The sequence below is a fragment of the Cavia porcellus genome, unplaced genomic scaffold (genome assembly GCF_034190915.1).
Source record: "Cavia porcellus strain 051 isolate PalLab524CR breed Dunkin Hartley unplaced genomic scaffold, mCavPor4.1 scaffold_2, whole genome shotgun sequence".
Taxonomy (NCBI): Eukaryota; Metazoa; Chordata; class Mammalia; order Rodentia; family Caviidae; genus Cavia; species Cavia porcellus.
In genome coordinates this window covers 70,604,716-70,618,759 of record NW_026947485.1, presented here as the reverse complement: position 1 = coordinate 70,618,759, position 14,044 = coordinate 70,604,716, and the positions used below count along the sequence as shown (strand labels likewise).

Sequence of the window (14,044 nt, the reverse complement as noted above, 5' to 3'; positions counted from 1 at the left end):
GGGTCTCAGCAGGAGCAGTGTGTACTATTTAAGTTTCTGGGTGTCTTAGTTTCTTTTTGCTGGTCGCTGAGACAAAATACCTGATGCCAAAAATTGGGAAAGGAAAGGTTTATTTCTTACAGTTTTTGAGGTTTCAGTCCATACTCAGTTGGCTTTAAGGCAGGCTGGCATGGCAGTGGGGCCGCAGCTCATGGCGGCTGCAAACAGCAAGGCAGAAACCAGCAAAAGAGCAAGACACACCTTCTTCCTGCCATTACATTGTATACTGGTTCCACCCCTAGCTGGGTGTAGCACTGACACCATCAGTCCAAGCACTTAGACAATGAACCATCACAAAAACATAATGCAAATTCATGAGGCCTGGTAGCCACTGACATAAACCATGACACTGGGCTTCCCGTAGAATTCATGCACATGTCCCTTACACTGCAGCCAGATATACATATAATCTGAGCATATACATATAATCTTGACTTATTACCCTCCCTCTGAAATCTTTACCTATTACCTTCAGCAACTCATCTGCATTAGCTTGATTCAGAAATTCGCTTGTAGAACCAATAAGTTCTATTGCTCTTTGGAGTTTCTTATCAGTGCTACTAACAGAACTTGTATCTTCAGTTATATCAATTAACTGGTGATCATCTGACCTAGTCTGTTTTCTGTTAGATGAAATATTACCCATTCATCTGCTGACATATTCTTTGATTGCAGTGCTTTCCCGTTTTCTTTGCTCTTGATGACGCCAATTAGGCTGTGGACAGTTTCCACAGACAGATCACATGAGCCATTTTCCAGTAGAGTGAACTTTAGCTCTGACAATTAACTTCCTGACACTGTAATCAGCATTTTGGTGTTAGTCTTACCTGTCTCATGAGAACCTTATTTCTCACTTTCCACACACAGATGCTTAAGAACGATTGCATTTTCTTTTATTTGTTTAACATGAGGAGTGACAGTGGTTCCATGCAAACTGTGTGGAGTGTCAACTGATTGAGTATAATTTATGTGGAGCCCTTTCTTCATTTGATACCTGCAAATAAGACATCCACATTGTGGGACAGCACATATCCAGGGCAGATATATTCACATTCAAGACAAGTTAAAAAAAAATTACCTAGTTAGTGACTAAAACTTTCTTTTTTTTTCTTTTAAACTGCTGTGTCTGTTTTGTGATTCTGATTTTAGAATTTATTTAAAAACTTTCCACAAAAAAAATAAATGGTTCAGTATAAAATACTCAATGGAGGTCTTTATAGGCTCTTGCTTTGGAGTTCAGGCTGGCCTTGAATTCACTTTGTACCCATGAGACAGGAGATTAGGTGTGGCAAAGCTGGCTGGGGAAAATGAGCAGGACCTGTTGCAAGTCTGCAACCTGCCTGGACTCTGCTTTTGTAGCTCCCAGCCTGCTTACCAACAGAAGCACTACTCTCTGCAGGGAACTCACCTCAACACTGGGCAAACTTAGGAAAGGAGATAAGATAGGGTAAATAATTTTGTAAGACCTGGAGACAGTTGGAGATACTAAAAAATTTACAATGGATACTTTGAGGACTCTGCCCACTGAGATGCAAGATTTCCAGAAAACCATAACCACAGGTGTTCATTAGAACCTTCCTGCCTAGTGTCTCCTGTCTTCTCTCCATCTTTATAAAAGGGACACGCCTCTATTTGTTCAGGGCAGAAGGTCTTATCACACTCTTTGCCTGAACCCAGGCACAATACTTTCCATACCATGTTGCCTTTACAGAAACCTAATGGTTTCTGCTGCTTTCATATGTTACAACTGTCAAGTACAAGTTCCCAAGACAGCATCGAGTAATTCTCAGGACCTTGTATATGGAACTTCTCCAGAGTTCCCACGAGAGGCAGGTGGCATAAAAAAAAAAAAAAAAAAAAAAAAAAAAAAAAAGACCAGCCAGTGGTTTGGGGGAAGGAATATAGGCTTTTGTTTTTCCTTCTAGCTACTGTGTTCACTCCTTGGCTGCCTATGCATTTGTTTGTTGTGTATTGTGCTAAATTAGCCTGTTCTCCACATACACTAGGGTGTTTTTTTTTTTTTTTTTTTTTGTCGTTTTGAGACAGTATTTCACTGTGTAGTTCAGGTTGGCCTCAAACTTGCAGTGATCCTTCTGGATCAGCCTCTCAAGTGCAGGGATTACAGGGGTGAACTGCCACACCTGGTTTCTAGTTTGTAAGTCACTTTTACTGGCTCATATTCTGGTCAGGGATGCTCATGTTGTCAGCAGCACCTTGTCTTTTTGCATGACTATGGGTCACTTTTATGTGGATGTGCATCATCAGTTGCTTCCATATTTCCCTCCTTTATCTCCTCTGTTTCTCCTTCCTCTTCCTTCTTATTCTCTTTTTCTTCTTCCTCTTCTTCTTCTATTAACCAGGCTTAGGAGCTAAGCCTCTGATTTTGGACAGTATATGGGCTTGTGAGAATAAGAAAAGAAACTTTTTCTTGCACTAAAACAAAAATAGTGTGATATCCCTTGAAGAGAATTAGGCCTTTGTCATACCTGGAGACTGAGGTTGCAGCCCCAAGAAAGTTGGGTGCTTATGGGGTGGGTGCCCACAAGCCAAAAAGGGGGCTTTGTTCCATCAGGTTGGAGGTGATCATCTTGCCCCACTGTAAGAGGGAGAATAAATTAGAACTCAAAAGAAAACCTTGGAGGGCTGGGGTTTTAGCTCAGTGGCAAAAGCACCTGCCTGGCAAGCACTAGGTAATGAGTTCAGTCCCCCCGTCAAAAAAGAAAACCTTGCTCCTTTTAAAAGCAGAACTAGAGCCATAGCTCTAGTTCTCCTCTGGCTGAGGCCATCCTCACCTGGTTTCCAGTACTTTCCTGTTTAAATGCAATTAAGTGGAAAGATCCATGCCTGAGACCTGAACAGAGGAGTGTTTTCCCACATGGTTTACAAGTTGGGCTGTCATGGGGTTCAGCAAGGTGGTAAAAGAACTTTCCTTGGGAAAGTTAAAAAAACACACCTGCCTATTAATAAGGACTCCTTCCACCAATTAAAAGATGCTATGTTGGTGTCCATTCATGAGACTTGGAGGACAGGTTCACTGAGACAGACTGGTTGGGCTCCTTCTCTACCCTCTGAAGGAATTGGGGAGCTTCCCCTTCTGATCTGATCTGCTGGTGAAGAGGCAATCTTAGAAGTTGGGACTTCCCATTCTCTCCTTTCTGGGCTGAGAATGACAGTTCAGGACCAAGGTATTTCAATAACTTACTTTGAGCTTTCTCTGACCTTACTTCTGATCTTTTTCCAGCCATTGCGTACTTTCCTTTTTTGAAGGCATATAAGATCAGAGAGAAAGAATTCTAAACTGCCCCAACCTTTCCCTCTATCCAACAACTACGTTAAGCCCATAGGAAATGAGCATTTGCTGATGCAGAAAACAGGGAAATCATTTTAGATGAGGGAAAGTTCTGCTATTACCTCACAGCAGTTTGGATTAGGCAAGGCTGACAGATGGCCCAGTATCCTTCTCCGTAGTGAGTTAATGGGTCACAAAATCTCCCAGGGAAGGGTTTTATTCCATGGTAAATTATTGGCATCACTCTGAAGTTCCAGGTTTTGTCCAGTCTCACAGGGGCACCTTGTGGACTTCATGGGTCCTCCTTCTTCATGGGACACCACCTTAAAGTGCAGAGGACTACTTATCTCCTCTTCTCTATAAGCATAGTTGCTTAGGTACTAAGACAAGCAAATGGGAAATCTGTTGGATCTCATCACCAAGTGAAATTCACTGACTTTGCCACTAAGCCATATCCTTGACAAATGGGACAGGTGTGAACCTGACAATTTGAAACAAGGACAGCTTATCTACTATTGTAATATTGTCTGGGTTCAGTATGAACTGAGAGGTGATAAAAGATGGGTATGGGATGGCATGCTAGACTATGAAACTGTTGTGCATTTATAGTATTTCTGCTTGAAACATGAAAGGTGACATGACATACCCTACTGATATATGGGAAAAGTACTTCCAACCTGCTAGATGTCTGAAACTCCCGAGTTCGTATCCTCTAAAATCAAGGAATGAATTCTAGGGATAATGGGGGTTGTGAGTAGGAAGAATGTATTGAAACAAAAAAAAAATCTTCTGTCTAACAGAGGCAGAAGGGGGCTTGGGAAGTAGATTACCTACAGGCTACATTTCTCAAGGGTATTTTATTGAGCAAATCCACAAAGTGAGATGGGTTCAAGGTAGAACAAAGCTATAGTTAACTAATAAGATTACAAGCATAGCTGCTTAGGTAATATTGATCCAATGGGAAGTTATAAAGTGGGTGTGATCAAACTTATAGTAAACAAGTAAGGTGGATCAAACTTATAGTAAATAAGTAAGATTACAACAAGTGTAGCTGCTTAAGTAATATTGATTAATGAGTATCGAATTGGGAAGCAAGTCTTATAGCAAGTGCACAAGGGACTAGAACTCTCCTGAAAGGAGTGCAGGTTTGATCCTCTACCCCAACGTGATGGATGACTATTTAGAACATCAATCACTGCTGCTCATCCTTAGGGTAAATACAGGAGTGCAGTTGGTCCCCTTTTCTTGAAACCTGGCCTTCAGTGAATGTGCCTGATATCAGTCACAGCTGATTTCTTCACTGGCCTGTCCAGGACCCATCCCTGTGTGACTGCTTATATTTCTAAATAACTTAGCCATCTGTAATATTATGATCCTGTTTTTATAGCTGTTTATCAAAGAGAGTGCTCAAGAACTATAGCACTGGGTACAGGATCTTAGGAAGACAAAGATATCCTGGATGATCCTGTTCTACTTATCTCTCAGGGGAGTCTGCATCTTACTGGTCTAGAAGGTCATCTCAACCTCCTTCCTATGATCCTCAGACCAATAAATCAGGCCTATCCCCTCCAAGTGACAAGCGACTCCATTAGAGCCTAATGTCTCAGAGGAACTCAGTGTTGTTAAGCTCCCCAAGCAGCCTCCTCAGGGAGCCGAAGTCCCACTGGGAACACATAGATAGTTTTAAGCCTCAAAGTAGCCCCAAAGGTTGAACCCAAAGTAGTGCTTCCTACTACTCTGGTTCACAACTTGTCCTGCCCATAAGCAAAGTCCCAGGGATGGAAAGAACTACTTGAGTGCGGGTTCCTTTTTCAATTGCAGATGTCCAACAGTGTGGGAAATGATTAGGGTAATGATCCAAAGATTCTTGCAAGTTTGCAGATGGGTTTAACACTTTGGCCCTTGCTTTTATCATTGTGAGATGTCCAGTATATCTTGGCTATTTGCTGTATCCCAGATGAAAACAAAGAATCCTACAAGAGACTAGAAACTATGCAAATGTGCAATATTCCTTGAAAAGGTAAGGGAACTACCCTGGAGAGGCTATTCTCCCCTCCGTAGAACCATACCGAGATTAGAATATTCAGCATGGACTAGAAAGATCCATCTTTTAGCAAGGAGGAGACATTAATGGGACAACATCTCACTGTAGTGTACTTGGCACAAGCTACAAAAACTGCAGAATGTGCCTTAGACATATATAACCCAATTGATCAATGTGGCCTTCTCTGTGTTCAACAATTGGGACCCAGAGGAGACACAAAGGAGGAAAGCTAAAATTATAGTCATTGCAGTTGGTAATGCTTTAAATCCATGTCATTTAAGGAAAAACCCAGGGACAATCAGGAAAGAGTTCCTGTTTTTAGTGTAAGAAGATTGGACCCGAGGCATGAGATTGCACCTGACTCTTGGATACTGAAGATTTGACTGTCACTTCGCCCAGAGAAGGACTAAGCCAGTCAAACCCCAATTTTCTGTCCTGGCGACTGAAGAGGCCCAGGGGAATTCTGATGCCCCTGTCCACAGACATCACTATCTCCCAGAGGAACCCTGGATAATCTTGGATGTCATGAGTGATCCAATTCAACCACTTATAGATACAAGAGCTGCTCTCTCTGTTTTGATTTACTTCTCTGGAAATCTATAGCCATAGTTGGGGTTGAAGAGTTCCCTAGTTGGAGATTGTTTACTTTACCTTTGATGTGGTCCTTTGAAGGTCAAATATTTAACTGTGAATTTCTAATTGTCCCACAATGTCCTATTCTCCTGCGGGAAAGAGATTTATTAACAAATTGGGGACAATTCTCAAATTCTAACTAAGACCAAAATGGATTTTATTCACTGGGACAACATCAGGTCTTCCTAACCAAACTAGCCAACAGGTAACTCCTGCAGCATGGTATAATGAAATACCAGGTAGGGAAAATTCAGATGTGTTAGGAATTGTTAGCCTAAGCCCAGAGGCAGTCCATCTTCCCAGACAGGTCCTAGCAATGCTCTGTAAAGGACACCAATGAGACATATGTGAGATTTCCTTGGGAAGTCAAAAGGCCAGTAGGGAAGGAAAAAGGGCAGCCCTTATCCCTTAAGACTCTAATCTTAATCGCAGTTCCTGGGGAACCATTAAAGCCAGTCTATACTGCCCAGGAAGGTAAATGGGCCTTAGAACAAGGAGAAATTAAAAGGGCACTGTGGTGGTGTTTAGGAAACCAACTGGTCCTTTCGTAAGGGGTACAGTGGGAGGCTATAAAAACACTCCCTCCCAATGGGAAGAGATGCTACATCCAAAAGGGTCACTTGAGTTTTCACAGGGTTAGGATCAGCAACAACTACCAAACTGCTCTGTAAAACTTGTCCACTCTGTACCTACAAAATCTGGGCAAGCCTGAACTGCCTCCTTTATTAAAGCTGTAGAGAGATGAGGGACACATCTTGGGGAGTTAGACTTTACTCATTTGCCTCCATGTAGTGGATTTCAACAGATCTTGATCCTAATTTTACATCTTTCCTGGCTGGGTTGGGGCCCTTCCTACCTGTTCAGAAAAGGCTACAGAGAGAGAACATGGCAGACAGATAGCAGCAGCTACGCAGGCTCTCTGCGAGACCCAGCTTAGAATCCAGGAATGGTGCTGAGGGAGGAATCCTAACCAAGGGGAGATATACCCTGCTGACCCAAGAACGAAGGGGGCTGAGAGATACCAACTGGGAATGCAATCCTGGTGCTATAACAGGAACAGATAAAGCCTGAGCGTGGAAGCTGGAGCCCACACCATTGAAAGCCGCGATTTGGGTTTTCTGCCGCCACTGCTGCATCTGAATTGGCTCGGCAGGGAGAGAGAGACGCGCGAAAGTGCTGAGAACAGGAATCAGTGAACGGAGTTAAGAGCTGGGCGGGTGGGGAGCCATGCATCGACCTCCGGTAAATGAGGGAAACTGGGACTCTCCCACGGTCTAGGAGGTGCCAACAGAGAACTTTCTGGGACCTGGCAGACTTGCTGGAAGAGGGAGCTGTAGTGACTTTAGTCACATATCCCTCCTCTCAAGTGGGATTGGTGAGCAGTGCCTAGCCTATGTGACACTGCTGGCTGAGACTCAGTAGGCTAGCACAACCCAGGTCCCAATGCCTGAAGGTGCACCCCAGTGGTGAAGCCTTTGGTAGGTTGACCTGGAGGGGCAGGCCCTCATAGGCTGCCCGGTCCGTAACTCCCTGGTGCATTGCGGTGGGCGGGAACACCTAGCCGGTGCAATTCAGTCAGACTGTGGCAGACAGGGAAGGAAGCTGGGCCTCCTATATACGCTTACATATACAAGGAACAAAGAATATGGAAGAGGGAGCAACAAGAAAGGCTCCTCGGCCCCCAATCCTGAGAAACAGGCAATAGCAGACATGCCACCAACAGACATAAAAGGCTATCTCCAGAGCCTCATAGATCAGTTCATGAATGAAGTTATTAATGACCTGAAGCAAGACATAAGCAGAATAGTCAGAGAAATACTAAGCACCACTCAAGAAAAAGCAGATGGTGGAATGGAAGAACAGAAAAAGAGGGGAGAATTATTTGATGAAGAAAATAGAGAACACGTAGAATACGTGAAGCAGGTTCAAAGAGATTACCAGGAAACTAAAAACTCTATCAAAAACTGGCATAACAGCTTGAAAGAAACTAAGGACAGATTATCTGAACTGGAGGGCAGATTTGTAATATGGGAGCATGAAATGAAAAACTTCTTAAAAATAACAAAAAAACAGAAACAATACAAAAACTAGGAGATGATAAGAGGATCTATAACTTAAGAATTAAGAACATAAGAGAAGAAGTGGGGACATAAACAAATGGACTACAAAAGCTATTCACAGAAATAATCCAGGAGAATTTCCATAATTTAGCAAATGGTAAAGATACTCAGATATATGAGGCATACAGGACTCCAGCTACCTACAACCCAAATAGAGCTACACCTAGGCATATAATAATCAAAATTCCAGAAATCCAATATAAGAACAGAATATTAAAAGCTGTCAGAAACAAGAAACAGATCACTTACAAGGGAATACCCATAAGAATTACAGCAGACTTCTCGGCACAAACCATCAAATCATGAAGAGCGTGGAGGGAAATAATTCAAGCTTTGAAAGATAATAACCTCCAGCCAAGATTGAGATATCCTGCACAACTATCCCTGGAAATTGATGGAAAAACAAGGTGCTTTCAGGATAAAGAGGAACTAGGGGAATATGCAACCGCCAATTCAACTCTACAGAGAATACTGCAGGATATTCTAAAAAAGAAAAATACGAAGAATCCAGAAATAGTGGCAGAGAGACCACAATGAATGGAGCAGAAAACAAAATGAAGAAGACAAACTGACAACTAATGACAGAAAAAGAGCTCAAGAGAAATGAGGCAGAGAAGATTGGATGATAGGAACAGCTATCTTGGAGAAAATGATATCATAATAGGTAGTGCTAATTTGGTATCATCTTATTTTGAAGTCCCATCAAGCTTTTGTTCTTCTGTCTCTATAGGTCTAAACAGGTTGTATCTTATTGGATTTTATTATATGTGATAGCATAAACAAAAACTTTTATAGACAAGGAGATTATACAGAAACCATGGTTCATTATCTGTTAGTTGATTCTAAATACCCTGTAATACTGTCATTCTCTTGAATGGTTTTACATTGTGTTGATATATTTGATGCTACAGTATACAAAGTTATACTCAAAGATCTCAAGGAAAGAGACAATATGGTAACTACTTTTATGTTGGAATTATCTTGTGGTGAAACACTAATTTGCTTAAATGGTTATGTTTTGATCTCCACTGTTTAGTTGTTATGCCCTCTTTTATCTCAATCTCCATTTTATTATTTACTTTTTTATTTTTATCCTTTTAATTAAAGGAAAAATAAATTTAAAAAAATCAGGATATATTATAGTAACCCACTTTGATATTCTATTAACTTGATTTGAAGCCCTGTATTGCTCTCACCATCTTGTTTTGACTGATGTTCCTCTATTCTGCTTTGCTTGATAGTACCAGGTTCGAAAGTTTAGGCAACAGCTGTGAAGATAGTGGGATTCATTATGACGCCCATACTGGTTGACTATTACCTACTTTTGAAGACCTGTAATGTCTCCAATGTTTTGGTTTTGTTGGTTTCATTCTTTACTGTTTTGTTCAATTTTATTATAACTGATGATATAGGCAATTCTATTTGAGATAGCGGGAGGCATCATGGTAACCATTGTTGATCACCTTGTATTATGTTTTTACATTATCTATTATGTCCATCCTTTTGATTTAACTGACTCTGTTCTGTTAAGTCACATTTGGTTTTACTCTCTTCCAAAAAAAGTAATAAGAACTGTGGGAGCAATAAAACCCAAAATGTGTAATAGTCATTGTACAATAGAGAGGAAAAGAAAGTGCTCTAAATGGTATAACTGCATGTAAATTTAAGTGTATAAGTTAGACAATGATATTACTGAGTTTTGTTGGATCATTGAACAGAACTGTTTGCAGTCTCACTGTTTGAATGTCCACTTAATATGCTTTTAATCTTGTCACTTGAACAAATATTTCTAAGATGACAATGTGTAATCCATTAGTGATTTCCTACTGTTTATTTTTTTCTGAAATTCTGTATAACTTGTACCCTTTTTCTGCTTTTTTTCCTTTTTCTCTTTAAATAAAAAAAAAAAAAAAAGAAAAGGCTACAGAGGAATCAAGGTGGTACTTAAAAGAAATCATGCCCAGATTTGGACTGCCCCAGTTTCTCCAGAGTGACAGTGGACCTTGTTTTACATCTCATATAGTTAAGGAGGTGGCAAAGGGTTTAGAAATAAAGTACTACCTCTGTTCCGCTTGGCGGTCTCAATCTTCTGGAAAGGCAGAGAGAGCCAACCATACCCCAAAGTGAGCTCTGATGAAACTTTGGCAAAAGGCGCCTGAATCCTGGCTCTGATCACTGCCCATAGCACTCATGAGGGTTCATAATCTGACTAAAACTAAGTTTGAGCTCATTTGGGATGTTATGCAGGTCATTTCTGTCCTCCAATATGATAGTAGATCCAGACACTATGACATTCTTACCATATTTTATCAATCTGGGCCAAGTACAACAGATATTCATATGTACAGGCACAGATTCCTGCTAGCTCCTGGCCCAGACCAAGTGCTTGTGAAAGCTTGGAGAAAGGGAACACCAGCAAACCACTAAAGGCCAAAATGGAAAGGCCCTTTTTTTTTCAGTGATCCTTGTAGCACTCACTGTAGTAAAGAGGCCAGAGACAGATAATTGGGTTCATCTTTCTATATTAAAGCTAGCCCCACTGAACTGCCTAAAGAACATGATCACCCAAAAGAAAAACAAAAACACGACTCCTATCAACCTCTGGAAGACTTAAGATTTCTCTTTTGAAAGCAAAGCTGTTACAGATAAGTAAACAACACCTTGCTAAGGCCATGGCTCTCATGGCTCTCAGACTCTTGATGATTTAGCTGAAATACCTCTCAACGTACGTTCTTCTGAATAGAAAGCATGGAAGTCTGACCTGCTCCTCACATCTGGGCTAGTTGTAAGGTTTGTTTTCTTCATAAAACAGGGAGCCTGGAGATCATGAACCCTTTTCTCATTATTTCAGACAGATTTTTCTTCCCTCAACCTACCTACAAGCCTTAACATCCCGAGCTGGTTGGAGAATACATAATCCCTGATAGGTAGGGTCTATATCCTCTTCCAGCTTTTAAAGAAGATATAGAAGACAGAGGCCTCTACTCCTTCAGCACCCCCATAAAGATTTTTGGGGATTTGTGTTTCTCAGGGGAAACGAGATAGGAGATTAGGACATGGCAAAGCTGGCGGGGAAAAATGAGCAAGACTTGTCAATTATAAGATCCCAGGACAGTGCCAAATAATTCTCAGGGCCCTGTATGTGGAACTTCTCAAGAGCTCCTATGAGATACAGATGGCATAAAAGAAGACCAGCTATTATAGAAAGCTGCTGTCTTGCATGAGTCTCCATGATAGTCCGTACGATGTTTCTTAGATGTAGCATGAACTTTGGTTGTTACCCTGTTTTGCTCTTTGTTTGACCTAAGTCCACTCTGTAGAGCTGGTTTCATCCATACTCATCAAATAAACTTTTGGCACCATTTTTGGTTTGTCTCATCCAATTCTTTGTTCAAGGCAAGAATGACCTGGAATACTTTCTGAAAGAACTACCTGATAACACACAGGCTAGCTTAGAACTCTCAGTGATCCTACTGCCTCAGCCTCTTCAGTGTCAGGATTACAGGCATACACCTCTATACCCAACAGGTGTTAAAATATTTTCAGTTCTTTTTTTTTTTTTTAGACAGTGTCTTGCTGTGTAGGCTGGCCTCAAACTTGCAATCCTCCTGCCTTAGCCTTCTGAGTGCTGGAATTATAGGCAAATGCCACCATGCCCAGCTCAGTTGTCATTTTAAAAATAGAATTTTTAAAGGAACATTTTTAGGCTTACAAAAGAATTGTACAGAGTTCTCATATACCTGACCTTCCCACCTCAGCTTCCTCATGGTAAACATCTCGCCTCTCTGTGGTCCATTTGCTGTGATTAAGGAAACAGCATCAATATATTGTTAAACTGTCTGGATTTGGATTTATTCTTCGTGTGCTAAGGGTTCTTATGGGTATACAATGTCATGGATTCACCACTAGCTTTTCAAACAGAATACTTCTGCTGTCTTAAAAATGTTCTGCTTATCACCTTTCATTTCACCCGTCCTACTTTATTCCCACTTTTCCCCCTATCTCCATAGTTTTACTGTCCTAGAATGTCACATAGTTGTTATCCATTTACAAACAGCTGTGTTATCCAGTTTGCTTATCCATTTATCTTGGTTCCCATCAATTTTAGGCAATTTTTGAAAGAAACTTCCTACATTCGTGTGCAGGTTTGTGTGGACCTGAAATTTCAACTCATTTCTTAAATTGCCAAGGAGCAGAATTCCTAGAATGATACATTTTACAGCCTTTTCACATTGGCATCTCAGAAATGTACATCTAAGTTTCCTCCATGTTTATCTTATGGTGTAATTGTTCATTCTTTAAACCACTATCCCTCTGTATAATGCAGTAGTTTGCTTATCTGTTTATCTTGGTTACCGCCAATTCTGGGCAATTATGAAAGAAATTTCTAACATCCATGTACAGGTTTGTGTGAACATAAAATTTTAGCACATTTGTTCAATGACCAAGGAGCAGTAAACGTATGTTCACTGTTGTAAAAAGCCACCAAACTGTGTTCTAGAGTCATCATCAGTGTTGTCAGCGCCTTGGATTCTATCACCAGACAGGTGCATTTGTAATTTCCTTAGTGAGGCAGAGCTCAAGCACCATTTCATAAGCTTAGCATTTGCACATCTTCTCTGGTGAACTGTCTGTTTAAATGTTTTGCCCATTTAAAAACTAAATTACATTCTTATTGTTAAGTATTAAGAGGATACATTTTGATACAGGTCCTTTCTCTAATATGTGCTTTGCAAATATTTTTATTCTGTGGCTTGTCTTCTTTTTCCTTTAAGAGTGTTCCTCTCAAAGCAACATTTTAAATTTCAATAAAGTCGAAATTATCATGCTTTAAAATTTAATTTTTTTATTAGTACATGTTTGCAGCACCTAATGATTATGGGGAATTGGTAAATACATAACACATGCCGATTCTTTCCCTACCTCCTCACCTATCTTTTTTTTTTTTGGCCAGGATCAGATTAATTTATTTACAAGTCCTTATAGAGTTAATTATCACACATGCAGATTAACATCCGGACTAATAGGCCAAACCCTGTAAAACACATGAAACAATTTTAGATAGATTGTCCATGTTGCATGACAAAAAGTTTTTTCTTTTTTCCTATTGTTTTTTATTTGGCACTTTATTTATATATTGAATTTCACATATAAGAGAAACTATGCGATATTTATGTGCCTAACAGTATGGTCTCAAAGTGCATCCATTTTCTTACAAATGACTTGAGTTTGCGCTTTATGGCAGAGTAAGACTTCTTTGTGTATAAATACCATGTTTTCTTTATCCATTCATCTGCTGTCGGATATATAGGTTGCTTCCAAGATTTAGTTGTTATGAATTGTGCTGCTACAAACATAGAAATGCATACATTACTGTGAAATCTAATTTATCATGCTTTTTGATGTTTAAATAAAAATTTATTACCAAACTCAAGGTTACCTAGATTTTTTCATATGTTATTTTCTAGACATTTTATATTTTACATGTAGGTATATAATCCATTTCGGGTTAATTTTTGTGAACAATGTAAGATCCACATGAGGATTTTTTTTTCCAGGTGGATCTTGGTTTTTCAGCACCATTGTTTAAGACTGTCCTTTCTTCATTGGGTTGACTTTCTCTGTCACATATCAGACGATTAGATTCATGTGGGCTTGTTTCTGGGATATCTATTCTGTTCTATCACAAGATGGATGAGAGTGTGGCCTTGCAAGGAGAGCATGCCTGGGTTAGATGGTGACTCTTCTTTGCTCTCTTGACTGCTGGCTCTTTGGGTCAGGAGAGACGATTCATTCAGTTACTGCAGTTTTCAGACCAAAGCAGACCCAATAGTTTCTTCTCCACAAGAGCATACAGTGCTTTACAACGTGTGAATATAAGCTTTCCTCCACTGGCCTTTCCACACCGCAGCTTCTCAG

General features: G+C 40.4%; 1 pseudogene; it reads left to right on the top strand.

Moving 5' to 3' along the window:
* The window catches only part of LOC100730488 (lysophospholipid acyltransferase LPCAT4-like), a 47,969-nt pseudogene that overhangs the window by 33,415 nt on the left and 510 nt on the right, over window positions 1-14,044 (top strand).